Here is a 22,562-nt window from a genome sequence, read left to right as displayed (position 1 = left end):
ATTAAATCATTTCTTTTGATGCTTGTTCTTTGTCCACTGAGAAAGTCGTCCTAGGCCAGACTGCTTGCTGTAATCCCACCCATTCTTGAAGGTCAAACCCAGCTCTGGCTCCTTCTTTAAATCTCTTGATTTACTCTGGTATCAAGACACTCAGGCTTCTGGATTGTTGACACAGTACTTCTACGGTCAGGGCATTTAAACACATTCTGCTTCTTTTTCAAGTCACCAGGCACCAGCTTTCTTCTCTAAGCCACACGGAGGCCTCTCCATATTCTCATTGGGAAGCACAGGGCATACTGCCTTGTATGTAGTTGGCTCTACATAAACATCCCATTGACTTATGTCTGCCAGTTCCCTGAACAGCATTCACTAAGAATTTTTAGAGGAGTCACATATTAAATAGGAAGTATGTTTTAAATAAGTAGGCTTTTTCATTTCAGATAAAGGATGCAGTGTTTTATGGTCAGCTCTAAAATTATTTATTTATTTAAATAAATACATACAAAGAGGTTGACTAAAAATCTGTTCAAAGATACGTGTTTGAAAACAAAAATTTACACACACACACACACACACACACACACACACACACACACGGCATTTTATTCTGTATCAAATAGTTGAGAAGGCTGTTTCCGTGTGTTTCAGATGACCCTAACTGCAGCACTGGTGGGTGTGGCCAAACGTAACATCCTAGATGGGAAATACATGCAAACTCCAAATACATTACTCCTACATATCTCCTACTTATGTATAGGAGGGTTTTTAAAAAACATATAGGATTATATATCAATATGGATTTAAAAATAATGTGTTGGTGTTTTTGGTAGAACAGATTATGCCAAGGGCATTTGGGTACAAAGTGTCTCTTGAGATATATTTACTGTTGAATCGGTAAGATAAATGGAATGGAATCCTTGTGTTATTCTTTTGTTAACCCATAACAAAGATGTCCTATTCTGCTCAGACTGTGAATTTCAGATTAGCATTGGGAAATATTCCTAGTAATTTCTCTATTTTGAAAAGGGCACATGTAGCGATGTATATCTATATCCTATAGCTATTTAACTCTCATGTTAGTTATGGGAATTTACTAAACGTCAGGGATGTGAGTTCTAATGTGTTCCAGATTCTACCTTGATAGGGTATCTTGGATAGCACAATCAAGTGGGTACAACACCAAAAAATACTGTGGAGTACTTTGCTACAAAACCAAGAGGACTTTAAGACTAAAATTAAAATAATGAATAAGAGCCAGGTGACAGAGGCTCCTGTCTATAATTCTAGCTACTCAGGAAGCTGAGATCTGAGTATTATGGTTCAAAGCCAGCCCTGGTAAGGAAACTCCATGAGATTCTTATCTACAATTAACCACCAGAAAACCTAAAGTGGAGCTATGGATCAAAGTGGTAGAGCTCTAGCCTTGAGCAAAAGGTGCTCAGGAAAACTCTGATTTCAAGCCCCATGATGAACAAAAAAAAAAAAGAGATCATATTTATCATATTTTTTTTCAAATGAAGTTTTAAAAAAGAACAGCACCTGAACTTAAAAGTGGTCATTATGGCAGTATTTCAAACTTACCATAGAGTAGCCAATCCCAGAGAGGCAATGACAAATAAACACACCTTGTTCCACTTGATATTAGGCTGCACAAATGCTTGGGTTAACCAGACACCAAATATACATGAACAAAGTGACAATGACAGTATTTATGTAGTGTCTATATTAGTCAGCTTAGGATAAGAAAACATTATGCATTCTGAGGCTTAAATAACAAATGTATTCTCTTACAGCTCTGGATACTAGAAATCCAAGATCAGGTACCAGCACAGTCTGGTTCTGTTTTCTTCCTGAATAGCAGGGTGCTCACATGGCCCTTCTTTGGATCATGCCTGTGGAGAGATGACTCTTTTTCTTCCCCTCCTTTCCCTCCCTTCCTCTTTTATAGCCACCAATCCTGCTAGGTTATAACCTTATTGTACTTTAATTACCTCCTAAAATCCTTATTAACAAGTATGGTAAGGCCACAACAAAGGGTAAGATTACCACATGTGAATTTGGAGAAGAGGGAAAGGGGAGTACAAAGTTCAGTCTATAGCAGCACCCAAAGAAAGGTTCCCAATTTAGGTATGTGTAATAAATCATGGGATGGTGATCAAAGTTCTTTTTATAAATCATGTGATGGTGATCAAAGTTCTTTTTTTAATGTAATTTGTTGGGCAATGCTCTATGGAGAGCCTTCATGAATGAATGAGTCCAGAGCCAGCTACGTATAAAGTGTTAAGGGTACCAAACAAAGGTAAACACAGATTCTGTTGATGGAAAACAGGCTAGAATGGTTAATTGCACTTGGAGGATGAGATCAAGAATTGCAACTAGAGGAAGGCATTCTTGGATTGATATGAAGAAGTTAATGTGGGCTCAGTGATAGAGTGCTTGCCTTGCATGCATGAAGCCCCAGGTTTGATTCCTCAGTACCACATAAACAGAAAAAAGCCTGAAGTGGCTCTGTGGCTCAAGTGGTAGAGCACTAGCCTTGAGCCAAAGAAGCTCAGAGACAGTGCTAAGGCCCTAAGTTTAAGCCCCAAGACAGGCAAAATAGATAGATAGATACATACATACATACATACATACATAAAATAAAAACAAATTAAAAAAAGAAGTTAATGTGTGTCTCAATTGACAGTAGTAAGAATCTTTCAGTTAGGGAATGGAATGAGAAATGGGAAGGGTTTGAAGAACATTGGTATATCTTGGAATCTGAACATTGGTTTAAATGTTTAAAGAATAGTGTGCATAGATGTGTTATGTATTTTTTTTAATATCCTTGGGTTCACCAAAAAGTGGATGAACATCAGATCAAATTTCTATTATCTTGGTTAATGCCATTTTTTGTTTTTTAACTTTTGTGCCATCATTTGATTTCTGAAAGGATTATATGTGGTAGCGGGGCTTTTACTCAGGGTCTGGGAATTAGCCCTGAACTCTTTTTGCTCAAGGCTAGTGCTCAAAAACTTTGAGCCACAGTACCATTTCTGGTTTTCAAGTGGTTAACTGGAGACAAAGAGTGTCACAGACTTTTCCTTCAAAGCCCGGGCTGGCTTTGAAGGGTGATCCTCGGATCTCAACCTCCTGGAACTGTAGATTTTTATTGTCAATGAAATATATAGTTTCATTGTCAATGAATATTTAGGACTTGGTCCTTTGAGTATTTATTCAGTGATTCATTTATTTTTGTGTGTGTCGATGTTGGGGCTTGAACTGAGTCAGATTGCTTTCCCTTAGCCTTTTCCGTCAAGGCTGGCACTCTATTGAGCCATACCCCCACTTCCAGCTGTTTACTGGTTCATTGAAGATGGGAGTCTTTCAGATTTGTCTGTCTGGGCTGGATTTGTACTGCGATCCTCAGATCCCAGACTCCTGAGTAGCTAGAATTAGATGCATGAGCCACCAGCACCTGACATATTCAAATGATTTTATTTAAAAAGAAGATTAGAAAAAAACAATTTAGATGTTTAGAACTCTAGTAGGTAACGAATCCCATTTCAATAAGTTTGCTTTTATTTTAGAAAAATTCAGAAAAGAGAGTTTTACCTTTTCTGTTCACTTACTTTTCCACCTTAAGAGCATAAAATAACTTGCTTTAGTGAAGCTAGTTTTTATGGTTTGTCTCCTTTCCTCCTTTCTTTCCTTTCCTCACATCCTCTCTTCTCTCCCTTCTTCTAATTGGCATGGGTTACCTGGTTTATGAGACATGTTCTTCTTTCATGTCTGATGAAGCTTAAGGTACCCAATTAGGTGTGCATTTTTTGCAAGAGAATCAAAGACATGTCCACTTCAATGTATATTTCTTAATTCTGTCATCACAGTCATAATGTGCTCTTTTATCATTCAGTTTTTTTATTGTTGCTGGAATTTCATTGAACCTCTCTTTTCTGGGCCTTTGATTCCCTAGGGTGTCTTAAATGCATTATGCTCTCTTACTAAGGTAGGGGTATGCTAGTGTACCTTGAGTACATGACAGTCCCATCAAATTGTAATTTTTCAATCCTGTCTGCTCAACCCTTCCTGTGCGTGCAACTGCACTATAGGCAAATACCCTCTGCAAGTTCTTTGTTGGTGAGAGAGATGATTTGAGTAATGGTTCATTGAGCATGGTTATGTGTTCAATGCAGTTATATTTGAGGGGGTAATAATTCACTCCATAGCAACTGGCTTTATATTTGTTCCCATTTCATTATATGTGCTACAGTCAAGTCTTATTATTCTTTTGATAGGAATTTTAAATATTTTCCCTTTTCACTCAATGTTCTTCCTCTTTGTTAATCTCACTTTCATATAAACCCTATCAACTACACCATTAACAGGCACACCTAAGATGATTCTGAGTGTGACAAATCTATAGATCTACAAAGCAGCATTTTGACTCTTCTTCCAGTAATTATTTTGTTGTGGTATTTTCTTAAACCCAATATTGGACTTTATTAATTTTAGTTTGCAAATTTCCTTATTGTCTGTCTGCAAAGTAATTGTGTATTTAGAGCTTTCTTTAGGCAGAAAGGACAAAATGGATTCAGAGAACATGGAGTTTTACTTCTTGACTTCAAAATTTCATATGTTATAGGTCCATAATATAATATTGCCTTTCAAAAACCAAAGCTGGGGAGGTAAGTGTACTTGGAGAGTGTCTCCAAGATCTTTTTTTTAAAGGCAGAAAAAAGATGTTATAAATTTATTTTATATGTAGCAACTTGGGGACACAGGCCAAGCTCAACTTTAACAAGCAAAACACCAATATCCCTTCTGTGCAATTGCAAAATACAAAATGAAATAATGGAGAATTTTCTGTAACTTCTTTGGTGGCAAAATCTGACCTAACCTGAACTCATTTGGCAATAAAGCTTGATCTGACCTTATGTGAAGCTATTTATAATCTTTATTTATCCTACTTAGTGTGAATATTCGTGTTTTACTGCATAATAAATATTCTTTGTTCATGGGATGCTACCTATAAGCAAAACACTGCTGAGAGTGTCTAGAATATTTACACATACCTTCCTTAAAATCTGAAAAATTCAGAATTTTAAAGCTTTTCTAGCTGTAAGGATTTCAGACAGTGGATGTGAGTCTGTACCAAGTTCTGAGCTGGAACTCACAAACCAATCTGGTAAAGGTTAGCTTGGAGTTGGGGTGGCGTGGGGGCTTGTTTGTATCTTTAATAAATTCCAGATAGAGTGGTACTCTGAATACCAGGCACTATATCATAGGTCAGTAATGCAATTTTCAGTCTGGTATGAAAAATGGTTTCCAGGAGTGCTGTAACAGGAAATTGCTTGCTTGATAATAAATCTGATATTTGGATGGTTGGTTTTAGAGATAATATTTGTAAACCTTATTTTTTTAAATCTAAAGAAATATGGTTTATCAGAAATAAGAAAAGTCTTAGTTACTACTTTAGGAATTCATAAGCTTTTCTGTTATCACCATTTAATATCCTGAAAAATAACTCGTGTTTTCTGAGTTATTGTTTGAATCACTATATACCTACTTCCAAGCAAATGTTGTTAACCATAAGATAAATAATTTACTTAAATAGCACATAAAATGGCTTTCTGTCATCCAAATTAAATAAAATTTCCCATTTACTCCTATTTTTCACACAACTTTACTTTTTAATATATATTATTGTTATTATTAAGGTGTTGTAGAAAAGAGTTACTATTTTATAAGTCAGGTAAATGAATACATTTCTTTTTGAATGAAAAGTTTTCACCCTATTTTCTCTGTGTTACACAACATTGTACAAATAATGGATTTTATTCCATGATTGTGTTAATGGCTTAAAATCTAACCATATCGTCCCTCCCCCACGGTATAATCCCTGCTTTCATTGTATTTGATGTTGGTTTAATTTGTGGAGAGGAAGGGCAAAAACAAACCATTTAAATAGGGATATAGGTGGACCCATTACAACAATGAGATGGACAAGTCGTTCTGTTGAAAAACAAACTTTACAACTTTGGCAGGGTGGGGGTGGGGAGGGGAGAGGGATGGGAAGGGGAAAAAGGAGGTAGCAGCAATGCTTGATAAGAAATGTTCTAATTACCTTGCCAATGTAATTGTAACCCCTCTGTACAGTATTTTCACAATAAATTTTTTTTTAAAAAAAGAAAAAAATCTAACCATATCTTTCAGCTCCTTGTTTCCTGTATTAATTTATAACTCTGGTTCTTAAAATCCACTGGTTCACCCATTATTTAGAAGATAATATGAGCAAGGCATTTAGAACATGTTTCCATGTGTGCACACGTGCATGTGTGCATGTGTGTGTATGTATGGCATACTAGATTTGTCAGTGATGGTAAGGAAAAACACAAACTCAAAATCATTTATGAAGTCTTAATATGGGATAAGAATTTAGATAGTGAGACTTGGAATATAACTACAGAATTTGCTGAATGTAGATGGTCAGTGTGGACAGCTAAAGAACTTTCATTCTTCACTTCCAACTCCCTGGTGTTATCTTACATTTTCCATCAGATGTAGTTGTCCCACATTTATAAGTGTGTTTTAAGATGAAGTGTAGTCATACAAAAGTATTTGATAGATCATTTTTGTCCTGCCTTAGTGCCATGTTGTTTTTTCTTGCAACCAATGTTTCTTGACTAGTTACTACTCCATATGCAGAAGATATATAAGGAAGAAGACAAATAATAACCCATAATGGAGTCAGCTAGTGAATGAAAATTAATATAAACATGACACCAGACATAGCTACAATGGATAGAGACCAGGGCTCAGAGAAGGTGTCTAGGAAGGCCTTACAGAAAAGGCAACCCTTTGAATGGTAAGTGCGACTTGTCATGGCAAGATCTTGGTTAGGTCTGGACAGGAGTAGCTCGGGAAAAGGCCTAATGATCTTCCATCTTGAGAAAGAAACAGCTGTAGACCTCCTAAGGGATGCATTCTGTTGGCATGAACTCAAAAGATTTCTTCACACAGTCCTCAAATACTTTACTTTTTCTTGGAATTCAACCAGTATATGAGTTTTAAAGGTAAGGAAAGATATTTTAGGAAGTAAGCTGGGGTATGTGATTCATATCTTAGAAACTTCAATCTTGGTATGATGTTTATATGACAGTTTTTGCAATAACATTTATGTAGTCTATGGAATATGCTTTGCTTTAGTTTATAGGTTCCACTGCTACTCAAGACATTTGTGTCATATTTAATGTCAGCATTTTGTATGTACTTAGAAAAAAAGCAAACAATAATTATAGCAGACCAAATTAATTCCTTAAAACAAAACTTCAACTCCTGACAATTTACATGGGAACATTGTAGACTTGTGCTTTATTATTCTCATGATGCCAACTTATTTAATCTTTATACACACAATGTGTTTACCACCAGACAATTTACCTTCTGTTGATATCATATTATCTTAAATGATAATTTTCCTGTTTTCAGTCCAGTTAATTTTAACATAGAAGGAACAGAAAAAATACATCCAGAAATTAAACAATGGTGGTCTGAATATTGATAAAACAATATTCTGTGGGTAATCACAAATAATTACCTAAATCATGTTCCCATGTAAATATGTATAACTAACATCCGAGTTTCTTTTCAAAACAAAATGGCTGCAGTTATGATTTTATGAATTTCCACTCTACTGCACCTATAGAAATGTTGATAAAATTTTTTTAATGAATTGCCTTGTCCTATAAATTTGGGGTTATTTCACTCAATCTGTTGTTTTAAACAAATGGGCAAGTTCAGGAAGCAGCTTGGTTTCAGATGTTGGAAACCAATATCTTGTTCTGACCTATTAAGGGATTATTCTCTGTTGTTCTGTAAGCCAAAGAATGAGAAAAAAAATGAAACTTGAAGAGTAATGATACACCTCTTTATCTGAGACATAAAAAGAAAGTTGTACACATGGGTTTTGATGAATTCATTTATGTGAACATACTGAAATTACAAGATAGTAATGTTCATTAATAGGTTAAGCCATATTTAAATATTTCTCAGTACATTTCACAGAGTTTAACTATTTAAAATTATCTGCAGAACTGTCCTCTACAAATAAGAAATATCTTCAGTTATCAAGTATAGAAACTACAGAACATTAATTTTAATCACTTAAGTTAATAAAAAATTTTGGTTAGTAGCCCAAAACACTACCGTTTTTTGAGGTCAATATTAGATATTTTTATATAAGTTGGAAGTGTGTGAGTCAGTTACATTTTTCAGATGAAAGACAGATATATTATACTGATGTAGATTTGTATTGAACTAATGTGTCAATTTGTTCTCTTTATCTTCTATTTCAAGTTTGTCTATAGCACTTGTTTCCTTATTGATACCAAGGCTTGTACTCAGGCCCCTGTGCTATTCCTTGGTTTTGTTTTTCTTTTTTTACCCAGGCCCAATGCTTTGCCTCTTGAGACATACCACCACTTCCAGCTTCTTGCTGATTAATTAGAAATAACTATCTCCCAGATTTGTCTGCCTGGGCTGGTTTTGAACTAATATCTTCTAGTCTCAACCTCCTGAGAAACTAGGATTACAGACTGGAGCCACCAGCACTGGATTTGTCTATAACTTTTCATATAGAGATTCTTCCAAAACATGTTATGGGTTGATGGTCAAATAAACACACTGGCTAATAAACAGTGAAGCACAGAGAACAGAATCACATATGCCAGAGTTTGAGTCCTTATACCACCAGTTAGAAGATACTCAAAGTTAGTCAAGTTACTTAAATTCTCTAAGCCCTTGTCTCTGTAACATAGAGTATTTTGAAATTCAATGTGAGGATTAAAAACAGCATATGTAAAACAACTAGCATAGGTCTTGTCCAAGCATTGACTGAAGTATAGAGCAGCTATTGCTATTATTATCACTAAAAGTATTGCTAGCATTCATTTTCATGCTACTGATTACTTCAAGAGGAAGGCAGATTGGAGCAATGTAATTACAGTTCCTTGTCTCCTCAAATCATAAGTTTTAACACTTTAATATCACCTTTTTTATAGAGCAGAATATAATTTATTCAACGATGGCAAATTAAATTTGCTATGTTGACTCCTACTTCCTTAGTAACTAGATTAGAAATTTATCCTTTGAGTTGTTTTTAGAAGCTGACATATTTGCTCTAATTCTACAGGAATTCTCATTTTGAACAATTTGTTGGACATATTATATATAATCACAAAAGTAGGCAGAAATAGTTCATTATAAATTTGTGACATTAATTTCTGATGGTGCATATCAGGTTCAGATTATTTACATTAGTATATTAGCATAATAGTGTGTATTTAACTCTTAGATTTGTGCTCTAAAAAATTCTTGATGTGCTATAGTTTATGTAACCCTTTAGATTGAAGAAATAGGGGGGTATATAAGAAAGACCATGCACTGCGGGTCCAAAGTGTTGGATTCTTCTTGGCTCTTGTGAAACTACAGGAAGAAGCAGCGTAATGGAAGGAAGATGAGATTCAAACTCAGACAATATGGAATTCTTCCTTGCCTCTCATTTGCAAATTGTACAGTCCTGAACAAACCCCAATCAATGTTCTCTGCCAGGAACATCACATACTTATTGAAAAGTACATATTTCAAATTCCTACAAACTTACATCCTTAATTTAACACATTGTCTGGGATTTTAAGACATTATATAGGAAAACATAAAAATGTTCACTGAAGCTAGGCACAGTGGCACATGCATCTAATCCTAGCTACTCAGGAGCATCAAATTGTTTAAGGCCAGCTTGTACAAAAGTTAGCAAGACTGTCTCAATAAGGGATGAAAACAAAAAGCTGTGGGCCTAGCTTAAGTAGTAGAGTATTTGTCTAGCAAGCCCAAGATCACTTTTAGACCTCTATTATTGAAAAAAATGTTGAGGTTACATCTGTGACATTAGGCTGACATTAACTGAACTGGCTGATAATGTTGGCCTTTATTTTTCAATTTTTTTTTTTTTGTTTTGTACTGGGTCTTGAACTTAGGGCCTGGGTGCTGTCCCTGAGTTTTTGTTTTTGATGTTTTTTGTTTGTTTGTTTGCTTGCTTTTTTTTTTTTTTTTTTGCTGAGAGTTAGTGCTCTACTAGCACTTGAGCCACAGCTCCACTTAAAACTTTTTGGTGGTTAATTGAAGATAGAAGCCTTGTAGAGTTTCCTGCCCAGGCTGGCTTTGGGGCATGATCCTCAGATCTCAGCCTCCTCAGTAGCTAAGATTACAATTATGAGACACTGGCACCTGGCAGCCTTTATGGGTTTTAAGAGACAGCTTTCTACAGAGAACATTGAAGCTTTGTTTTCATAGATGTTGGTAATAGGTAGAATTTGACATGTTAGTGTGTGTTTTCTAAAGGAAGTTCAAAGACTGTGAGACCCTCTTGTCGGCAGCTGCCTTCAATCCCACATTGCTAGCATCCTTCTAATAGTATAGTTACTTACTTATCCACTTTCTATTTCTTACAGTATTATAAGAGTTTTATAACAGAGATACAAAGAAAGCAAGGAATGTTTCTAGTCCTTGTATTTCTCAAGATCAGTTATCATTGTGTTATCATATTTAACAACACAGTGGAATATTCTGTAATTTAAAATAACATCTAGTTGGGTCCTAGCTACTCAGGAGTCAGAGATCTGAGAATCATGGTTTGAAGCTAGTCTGGGCAGAAAATTCCCCATGAGACTCTTCTCTCTAATTAACCACTCAAAAACTGGAAGTGGTACTGTGGCTGAAGTGGTAGAGAACTAGCCTTGAACACAAAGAGGCTCAGGGACAGCACCTAGGCTTTGAGTTCAAGCCCCATGACTGACAAAAAAAAAAATAGCATCTAGTATAGTTTCTAAATAAACACCTTACTTAATGGGTTCTTTCAATCCTGGGCCATGCATAAAAGTTCCCCCAAAATAATTTGCTTATTGTTTGTGTGTAGATTATGGGCAATTTGTCATTTTGATTCCTTTTATTGTGACAAATTTTATTGTGACAAATCATAAAATTTACTGCTGTCTCAATTTCAAGGTGTACAATCCAGTGATATTACATTTATCATGTTGTGCAACCATCTCTATCCAATTCTAGACATTCTACACTCCAAACCGAAGTTCCTTCCTTCATCCAGGCTATGAAACTACTAGTACATACCTCAAGGCACTCTTAAGAACTTAATGTGGTTTTCTATATTCAGAACTAACTTACCTGTTCTGAATACTTCATAAAATGGAATCATAGAAATTTGCACTTTTCAGTTCAGCTTCTCTGTCTTGCTATGTTTTAATGTTTATATATATCGTCACATATATGCATACTTTATTCTTTCTTTAAACCAATTGACATTTCATGTTATGATAGTCTAGATTTTGCCCATCCAATCATCTGTTAATGTATAGTTGAGCTGTTTCTGCCTTTTAGCCATTGTGAATAGAGCTATAATGAACATTTGTATGTGAGTTTCTGTTCCATTAGCTGTTGGGTATAAGATATCTAAAACGTGTGTTTTGGAGTATTCCTAGAAGTGGAATTGCTGGTCACATAGAAATTCTATGTTTAGTGCTGGGAAGGTGGCTCAGTGGTACAGCGCTTGCCTTGCATGCAGGAGGCCCTGGGTTCGATTCCTCAGTACCACATAAGCAAAAAAGAAAAAAGAAAAAAACTGGAAATGGCACTGTGGCTCAAGTGGTAGAGCACTAGCCTTAGGCTGAAGAGCTGAGGGATAGCGCCCCGGCCCAGAGTTCAGGCCCATGACCGGACCAAAAAAAAAAAAAAAAAAAGAAATTCTATGTTTAATTTATTGAGGAACTGACACAATGACTTACACTGATAGATTCTGCTAGTTTGATTTCTGTTCTAATAATATTTTAGCATCTTATTACTCATGCCATCATATGAGATATTACTCTTTTGGATGTTTCCCAAAGTAAAATATAGTGCACATTGCATATATTTATCATACAAAGATGATGGGAAGAGGTATGTGAAAGAAATCAGTGACCCTGATCGCATATGAATAGAGAGAAGAGTTGTGCAGACTTTAGTGAATGTCAGCAGGCATATCCCAGAGAGTTGGTGCAAGGCAAAGCATTATGGTAACATTCCTAATGAGGGTTTTAAACTTTGAAGCGTAGAAGATCTGAGAAGGCTTTATGTTCCCCATGATATGCTTTAACACAGGACACTGACTATTCTGAACATTGTGCTTGAGGTAGAAAGACAGTCATCCAAAGAAGAGAAATATATATTGGGCTAGAAAGTACATGCTAAATTTAGCCACCTCTGGCTTAAGAATTCTATCAGAGAGAAGTAATTTGACAGTTTAAAAGATCATATGCTTATTGTGTTGAATGGTTGGTTAACTTCACTATGCAGCTACTAGATATTATTCTCATTTTATAGTGTAGTCAGTCATCCTTAGTTCTTTCTCTGTTAGTATGTGGAATGAGAGCAAGCCCCAGGGCAGTTGTAGGAAGTTTCCTGAACTAGCTGGGCCGTGACTGACAACTGTAGCCACCACTTTGGCTTCTGGGGACAGTTGAGTTGCACAACTGGGAATTTCCATTGCAAACACCTGACTATGTGATTGCACTCAGGAGAAAATTGGCATCAAAAGAAACAATTATTAACTACCATGCGCTGTAGTAGTCACTGAAGGGTAGGGGACAGTGTTGGAAACATATTTGTTTATGCGCCCATGACATTTTCATCGGACATAGGAAAATTCCCAAGGTGTCAGACTCCTGGTCTCTTATGAGTAGTTTCTTCACTCATAAAAATATGCAATCAGAGAGATTACCCCACAGTCCACAGGACCAAATGGTATTACCCCCACCCCCAGAATAATTTTCAGTCATGGCAGGTGTTAAAGATAAAAGGTTTAAAATGAACTAGGTAGGACAGTTATCCAGGGTCTCTTGTATGGTTTTCCAACATGAATAAAATATAATCATCAATCTTGAATGCTTTTTAAATTTTTCTAATTTTCCATTTATTTATGCATGACTTACTTAACTTTGTCTCATTGAGAATTAAAATCAGGGCTTCATGCATACTAACCAAAATACTGCTTGAGTTAAGTTCCAATCCTTGTTTTACATCTATCCTGAGAAAAATTTGAAATTTTAATTCTAATGGGATATAATTCTTTAAAATTTACTTTGATGTAGATTACTTGCTTAAACGTTCTTTTTAATATGTTTGCTTTAAGTTTTTTTATACCTGAAATGGTTTATGATTTTCTTCCTTATGATTCTTTATCTTACTTTCCTACCCAATTCTCTAAAAAAAATTTCACTCATGTCCTATTTTGAAGTAAAAGAGGGCACGGTTAGAGGAGGTGCAGCTAAGTGACAGAGCATTAACCTAACATGCTTGAGATCCTGATTCAATGTGTAGTGCCTCAGAAATAAATGAAATGAAAGTTGGCAATATCCTTCCTGAGAGAATCAACTGGGAAGCTACTTCATACATTCATTTTCAAATAAGCTTTTCCCTAAGCCTCTTTTTATCTTGAAATTTAGACAATGTATTTCAATTTCAAATTTTTTAACTTATTAGTTTGAATTACTATGAGACAAAGGATGGCGAAATTTCTGCTTTGGTAGATTCAGCAAAATAATGCAGTTCTTTTTGCCAGTCCTAGGGCTTGAACTCAGGGTGTGGGCACTGTCCCTGACTTGAGCCACAGCACCACTTCCAGCTTTTTCTGTTTACGTGGTACTGAGGAATCAAACCCAGTGCTTCATGCATGCTAGGCAAACACTCTACCACTAAGCCACATTCCTAGACCCTGCAGCTCTTTTTAGACTTTATTGTCATATACTTGGAACTTTTAAGATTCTACATATGTGGCTCATGTGGTAGAGCACCTGCCTTGAGCTGAAGAGCTGAGGGACAGTGCCCAGGCCCAGATTTCAAGCCCCAAGACTGACAAAAAAAATAATTGTTTAATATAAAAAAATTGGGTTAGAAGTTAGAACAATTAGAACATTGGCAGAAATATTCCCATTATAGTCTATCTGAATGACTTTCCCTTTACTTCTTTTTTTCTGCCAGTGGAACCCTCTGGAATTATACCATTTGTACAATATGTAGAAGAATTAAATTTACTGGATATATATATATATATATATATATATAAAGATTCTACATCAAATTAGATTCTTTTTTTCTTTTTTTTAATTTATTTTTTTATTGTGAAAATACTGTACAGAGGGGTTACAATTACATGGGCAAGATAATGAGTACATTTCTTATCAAGCATTATAGCCTCCTCCTTTGTTTCCCCTTTCCATCCCTTCCCAGCCTCAAATTAGATTCTTTAAACAGCTCAGACCGTATATACTTAGAGTTCAGGGCTGTTACACATGTGGTAGTAATGAGTAAACCTGTCTTTGCTGAAGTGCCAGCCAGACCAAATTCACAAGGTGTCCAACATCCTTACCAAAAAACATATGCTTGTATTTGGTAATTATACATAAAACCCTAACACTAGTGATGTTTATATTTATTGTTGTAATAAAAGCATTTTGTTGAAATCTAACATATGTATATTTTAGCTGGTTAAATCTCAGCCATGGATATTTACAAGGTGTTATACATTCAAACTTATTAAATAGTTGAGAGCACAAAAATTAGCTTGTATTTTATAAGTATAAAATAGGCGTATAAAGATTCTGATTTCTAGTTGCAAATTAAGAATAAATGAATATGAATTTCTAAGCAACAGGGTGTCTTCCACATTCTAATGTCTCTGGCATTAAGGTTCATCTTACAAGAAATCAAGTTTTACCCTGCAGGCAGCAGCCTTGAGGTAGTTGTCATTGCTTACATGCATGCAAAGTTGGCTGATATTCTGGGTAACATGACTATAATGTCTCAAGATTTCAGTCTCTCAAGATTTTATAGATAATAGGCTGGGAAAAAACCAATTGACAGTTGTGCATCTTTTAAGACATGCCACTTGGTCCATTGTCTTGATGGCCAAGTAAAAACGGGTCTGGATGCCTTAGAGTCAATGCATTAGTAGTTTGCAGAGCAAGAAGTTCTGTTGCCAATTGTTTCACCTTCATTTTTCATATGTCTATAAAGGTCATATATGAGTAAAGTTGATGAAAAATATTTTTTGAAACCCCACGAATATGAAACTTCATGTCATAAGTTTATGTTTGTTTCTTTTATTGTGTTAGGTTTGGAAATGGCATCTTAAACGTGATGAAATATACTAGTGGATAACTTTCAGTCAAAATTCAAAACTCACACTTCATAATATGAAGAGTCACTTAAATGTTATAATAGTAGTATACTGCTAAGTTGCAATTTAAAAATCCAATTAGAACACAGAATTATCTAGATGATAATATTTTTCTTCAAGGTTAAACCGACCTCAAATGCATGAACTACACACAATCATCTTTTCTATTTTTTTCTCCAGTTTTCTTTGTAAGTGGCAACCCACGGTCAGCAGTGTGCAGCCAATGGACACAAACAAAAGTGGAGCATAATTGAATGCCTTGGGATTAGTTGGCTCTCCTTTTAATTCCTTTTGTGAATACATTTTCAACAGTAATAGCCCCTTATTTTCCTTTCAATCTCTTACTTTTTAAATACATCTTACTTAATCTGTTAGTGAATGTATTCGGCATTCATTTTCATTTCCATCTCACTTGAAAAAATACAATGGTAAAGTTAGAGATATCAGGAATAAGTTTTATCATTCTGTTGTACAGTAGTGACTATAATAATCAGCAATGTATTGTATATTGTGTATATTGATTTTTGAATGCTGTCCCAAGAAAAGAATTACAAGTGAAAGCTCTGCTAATTTTCTTAGTTTGGTCATTAAGTCATATATATACACATATCAGAATGTCACACTGTATCCTATACACACAGATACTTATGATGAATCAATTAAAAAGCAATCATAGCAAAAAATTATCAAAGACATTAAAATGTTCATAAAATAAAATAAAATTTGGTTTAATCTTTTAGGATATCTTTGAAATTTAAAAACATTCTATATTCTTTACCACTTTGAAATATATGTATTTTCCTTTCTTTTTATAAAATGCTATTTTAGTTTAAAAAATTTCAAGTTTATAATAGCCTATAAAGGAATCTCACATAATCAATGCCTTTTATTATGCTAGTTAAAAGACCTATTAATATTATAATCAAGTGTTGTTTGCATATCAAATCAAGCCTGTTTATATCTAAGATACATGAAAATCTTTAAAACAAAATATTGTATTTGTATGCAGCATAAATATACAATATACAAAATATGTAAGTATAAGACTTTTATAATCCTATAATTACTGCAAAACAAAAATGTTGGTATGATTCACACATGATTTACTGTTAGGATTTGATGTCCGTTCTTTCATTCTGTGATCATAGATCACTGAACAGTTCTGTTATTTCAGTCTGAGTGAGTCCAGTTCACTTCAACAGAGCCAAAACTTCTTTATGAACATGTACTGAGTCCTCTTCCTTGTTTCCTTGAAGAGGTTTCATGTCCTTTGTTTGTCCTGGGCACCAGGCTCCTGATAGGAACCTGTGCAGATTCCCCAGCGTAATGTGCCACCTAGTGACCCATAAAGAAGTCACAGTTTTCCATCAATGATCCCGAATGCACAAATGCCATTCCTAGGATAGGTCTTTATCAAAAATGCTTTCTGATAATACCTATGTATCTCTTTCATTTATTTTTCCAAATGCCAATTGTGATTTTAAAAGTTGAATCTGATACGAAAAAATATTTCAACATCTGATTCACATCCCTCCTGCACTAAGAATTGTGAGTTTCCTCAATGGCCAAATTATTCTTGGAAAATTAAAACTTTGTGTGTCTGGAATATACATGAGTGCTTTAGCAAGTTTCAACTCTGTTGTAAGCATTAGTTCAACTAATTATACTCTAGGGATAAGTAAGAGGCTTTTCCATGATGCAGATTTGAAGGCAGTTGGTTTGTTTTGAGACAAAGGTTGTTTTATTGTTTATAGCATTTACACTCTTTAAGAACAAGCATAAAATATCAAACCATGGTAAATTAATAGTAAGAATATTATAACCACATTTACCCCTGGTGTAAAGTTACTGAATCATAAATAAGAAGATAAATATTAATTATTTATGTTTTAAAGTACAGTTTGGAACTGATTTCATTGTTATTATTTCAGGCTCATGGCATGTAATGTCTTATGAAAACATGTTTTTTGTGTATGTGTTAAATGTTGGTCAGCATGGTGTGTGTGTGTGTGTGTGTGTGTGTGTGTGTGTGTGTACATATATGTATGTGTGAGAGAAAGAGAACAAGCCTTGGTTTGTCCTTTAACTTCCTTTGGAATTAGAAATGGCCACAGTGCTTCAGTTGGGGAATCTGACAATTATACATTTTTCCAATGTGTACAATTTGGCTTAAAATATGCAGTTTTGGATAAAGTGAGCAGAAGCTCCAAGTTCTGCTTGTAGAATGTTTAAAAGTCTTCTATCTTCAGTTTTCCTGTCCATAAAACTGGGGGATAAGGTAGTACTTCTTTGTTTGTGTCAAGATATTGTCCTAAGAACTAAATGAGTTTGTAAATACGAATAGGTTCTGTGCTCTATAACCATAGTACATTGGTATAAATGTAAGTTACCATGAGAACCTGACACTATAGTATCTTAAAAAAAGAGATATATTTGAGAAATGGTGGAATAAAAGATTACATCCAATGGGAACTAGTATGATGCATTTAACGAAAGTGAATTAGGGAAGGGTGTTAATAAATCAAGATGTAACCTTTTTGTATTCAACTATCAGACTTATTTGGGAGATAGCAAGTATGGATTTGAGACTCATTGATTATAATCAGGTTTTTTGATATTACTAGCTTTTATAAATGTCCTCTGTAAATGTTTTAAGATACTTATTTTGGGAAATTTTCCTCTTTGGGAGAAAATAATAAGAACCTGTTCTCCTAGCAAATGGTGCTCATTATGTCATCTGAAACTTGCTGTGTGTTCCCTTTGCAGGGCTTTGCTGTTTAGCTGATAAAAAAAGAAAATTAATGTTCTGGGTTCTTTTCTTAGAAATTAAATAAAAGCTTGGGTTCTGATGTCAGTATGGTCCCACAATTCCATATTGCCTGTGTGGTTCCTAAAAATGGGGGGTTCTAATGTTTTAAGATATTTGAAAAGATGAGAACTTACCTTCTTTATCTTTTCTTGTGTCCTGTGTGTGAATACACGCACACAGAAAATATATCTCTCTATCTTTCCATCCATCTATCTTTTTCAGATAAGATCCCACTGTGTTGCCAGGCTGCCCTTGAACTCTTGGGCTCAAATGAAATTCCTGGCTTGGCCTCCACATTTTCAATTTACTCATGAGGGCAATTCTCTTTCCTGGTTACATACAAAAGTTGGTCAAAGTTCCATTGGAAAAATGACGAGAAAGATGAGAATGAAAAGACATCAGAGGTAAAACAGACCTGGTACCAGAGGAATATTTTTCAACTATGTGACTTGAACAAATGACTTCATCTCTTTGTGACTCTGTGTTCTTTATCATGTCTAGTGTCGTTCTATCTGTGGGGAGGTTGTGAGGCTTATATGAGTTCAAACATCACCTGGCACTAGGAAGCACTGAGTGAGGCTCAGCTAACTCAAGCAGCCTGATGCTGTATGCTTCTTGATATCTTTTAATGTAAATGCTTATTATTTCACTCTTTTCCCTCCATTTGTGTGCTTAACTTTCTTTCATTCTAGACATTAAGCTCCATTGTTTTGAAAGAAAGAAGACCGCACAGTGGAACGGAATGGAATGGAATGTTGATTACTAGTATTGCAATCAGAACAGCCACATAGTAGAATATGAAATTTTATCTGGAAGGTATACAAAGCTTCTTACATTGGTCCTGCTATTGAATGGGCAGTTATCTTGTGGCTCCTGCTTTCAGAAGGGTAGAAATGGGATAAAGATTGGGATAATGTTGCATGGTCAATAAACCTATGGATATGGAAGTGCTTGGTACATTTTTTTAAGATGCTCTGGATGTGGATTGTTACATCTGTTGATCTACCTTCTGCCAGGGAGCCTGGCTTTCTGGAGGACAGCCTGGCATCTCATAGTCCCCTTTATGAAATGTTCTGGTAACATCATCTTTAAGTGATATTGGCACAGACTTGAGGACTGTGTCTATTATATTACTTTAGGGATACAAACTGAGGTGGTCTTGTTATTGTATAATATCCTTAATTTGAAGAATCTATTCTATCACTAGTTCTTAGTTCTTACAGTATCCTTTTGTGTCTGTCCTGATTGACCTTGTGAGTCAGCTCTGGATACACAATGGCCTTCACTTTGGCTTGAACGCTTTAGGTTCAGTCTAATATTTCCTTCATTCCCCCCAAAAGTTTATACATTCCTACGTATCATGAAAACTGTCCTTGTCATCTAACTCACAGGTTTGAAGTCTTCTTGGACACTTGGCCCCGAGATTGATCAGAATGTCTAGGAACCTAAAACTTGTTTTATCTTCAATTAACTTTGAACGGTACAACTTGTGCTCTGGTGGTACCTACAAAAACAAATGCTGTTCAATAAAAGGTACCAGTCCTCTCCCCAGAGATTGGGAGCTGGACCACAGAGGAAGTTGCCATCCCCAGACACATCACTTCTGAGGCTGCTGGCTCTCTAATCTCACATTTCTCTTCTTTCATGAATCATCTGTGTGTTCTTTGTCTTACTTTATTTCCATCTTTCCAGCATCTCCATCTTACATTCATCTGATGTTGCTGGTTATGTTTGTCCAGCTGTCCTTTATACTTTTGTTTTTGATCATTATTCATTAAGATTTTGATTTTTCCATCTATATGTTTAGTAATTGTAATTTTAATCTCTAAAAATCATTATTCTTCATTGTTAAATTGGGAGACTCTTCCAAAAATGAATTAAGAGAGGATAGTCTTCTTCAAGATAACCTGACATTTCCTTGGGTTTTCAATAATATTATCTGCTTCCTACTACAATGCTAATTTGACTACTGAAACCAGTGTTACATATCTACCACTGAATTCTTTGAGGATTTTGAATAAATTTGTGTTAAAATATTATTTGTTGAAACTAAACAGTATGGAGATTTGAGAACATCTACAATGGATACTTAAACTTCTTTAAATGCTTAAGATTAAGCAATGTTATAGATTAACAAACACAATGATAGAGAAGGAAATGTTATAATTTATACCATAAATGAGAAAATGAAGTTATACTTCTATATCTTACATTATTTTGATATCTTCATGTTTTGATTTCGATTAAATCTAAGACTGTCATTTTAGAGTGAGTTATCTAACAATATTTTTATATTTGTAACTGCCAGTTAAAGATAACTTGAAATTCAGTGCAAAAAAAATCTTTTATTTTATTTTTTGGGGTCTGGTAGTGGGGCTTGAACTCTGGGCCTGAGCACTGTCCCTCAGCTCTTCAGCTCAAGGCTAGTGCTCTACCACTTGAGCCACGGTGCCACTTCCGGCTTTTTTTCTTTTTGCTTATGTGGTGATGGGGTATCGAACCCAGGGCCTCATGCATGCAAGGCAAGTGCTCAACCACTGAACCACCTTCCCAGCCCCCCCAAAAAATTTCTAAAGGAAGAATTTGTTAACCTGTAAGAGTTGAATATTATTAATGGTGATTAAATGTGGGAGAAGAATGGAAAGCAGTATTTCAGCTGAGGTCCTGAAGAAAGTAGAAATGTGGCAGGGGTGTCAGATGAGAAGGTTAAATTATATTCTGTATATTGCATTTCATAATCAACTATTTATTATTCTATACTTGTCGGAAATTGTCATGGCATGTTAATTTTAAATTCTCAGATATTAGCATTATAATCAGATCACCCACTGAGTTAAAGGGTGGTATCTCAAATCAAGTTAAAGACAGTGGCTGAGACTACTATTCTTTCCCGCCAGGAGACATTGTTTGGTCTATAGAATAAGTGTGTTGGGTATTTGCTGATGGCTTTGCCATAGCCCCCGTTGTCTCTAGACAGAGTCTTCTACACAGTACATCTTGTTTTCTGAAATTATCAGGACATACAACTTGAACCTACTGGGTATTTTGCACCATAGCAAGCCAAGGGGAAAAGCATGAATCCGTACTTCACTAGCCTTTCTCTCAAAGAGTTTGCATTTCTGTTCAAAGGCAACAGTACCCACAGGCCACATTGCACATAAAGTACCATCAAGGTGTAGGTTTTGTATCATCTGGAAGTTTGCAAGAGATAAGAATTGGTTAGCCAGATTGGCTAGAAACTTCTCCACATTGGAGCTGGGATTTGAACTCAACTTTGAAGAATTTGACAACTTAAGTAGGTAAGAAAGGTGGACATTGTGAGAAAATAGAAGGTATATCCAAAGAATTCACAATTAGAAATTTTAGGTCAAATTTTATGAGACTTAAGAAAGAATGATGAAGGAGGATATGAATAGGATGATAGTACAGTATATGCATGTATGGAAATGCCATGATAAAGCCCATAACTATGCACAATTTAATATATACCAATAAACAGAATAGTTCAGATATATATTATGAAAAAGAAAATGTGTATGTACTGAATATAAACTTGGACAAAGAAATACTTCTCCCAAGAGTTGATCCTTACTGCCAATTCCATTCCATGGATAGTGTGCATATATACTTATAAAATGTGTGTGTGTGTATTTGTGTGTATGTGTACATGAGTATATGTCTTCTTTATATAGCTCCTAAGGTATATACAGAGAATTCATTCTAGGACTTTCTCAGAAATCAAAATCTGTGGATGCTTGAGACTCTCATATCAAATGTTACAATATTTGCATGTAACCTTCCATATACTTGTTATCTCTAGACTATTTGTAATAGCTAATAAAATGTAAATCCGGGGCTGGGAAGGTGGCTCAATGGTAGAGCGCTTGCCTTGAATGCACGAGACCCTGGGTTCGATTCCTCAACACCATATAAGAAAAAAGCCGGAAGTTGCACTGTGGCTTAAATAGTAGAGCTCTAGCCTTGAGCTGAAGAGCTGAGGCATAGCGCCCAGGCCCAGAGTTCAGGCCCCATGACCGGACCCCCCCCAATAATAATAAAATGTAAATCCTGTGTTAAATATTTGTTTTACAGTATTTTTAGGGATTAATAAGGAATACATATTTAAGATGGACATAATACTCCTCAGTATTTTTGGCCTATGTTTGGATCCACCAAACATAGAGAACTGCTCCCATCTCTCCCTGTCTCAGCCTTGGTAATTCTAGGGCTGTTTGCTCAGTTTGCTTGTTTGCAGCTGGTGCTCTGCCACTTGAACCATGACTCCAGCCCAGCATATTTTGCTGAATATTTTTTTTATTATTTATTTTATTTTATTTGTGAACATACTGTACAGAGGGATTACAATGACATGGGCAAGATAATGCGTACATTTCTTACCAAGCATTGCAGCTTCCTCCTTTGTTTATCTTTCACATCCCTTCCCAGCCTCCCCCCTCCCCCCCAGTCCCAATCCTTCCCCTTCCC

Source organism: Dipodomys ordii, unplaced genomic scaffold, assembly GCF_000151885.1.
Source record: "Dipodomys ordii isolate 6190 unplaced genomic scaffold, Dord_2.0 Scaffold34, whole genome shotgun sequence".
Taxonomy (NCBI): Eukaryota; Metazoa; Chordata; class Mammalia; order Rodentia; family Heteromyidae; genus Dipodomys; species Dipodomys ordii.
This window is presented reverse-complemented; position numbering follows the sequence as displayed.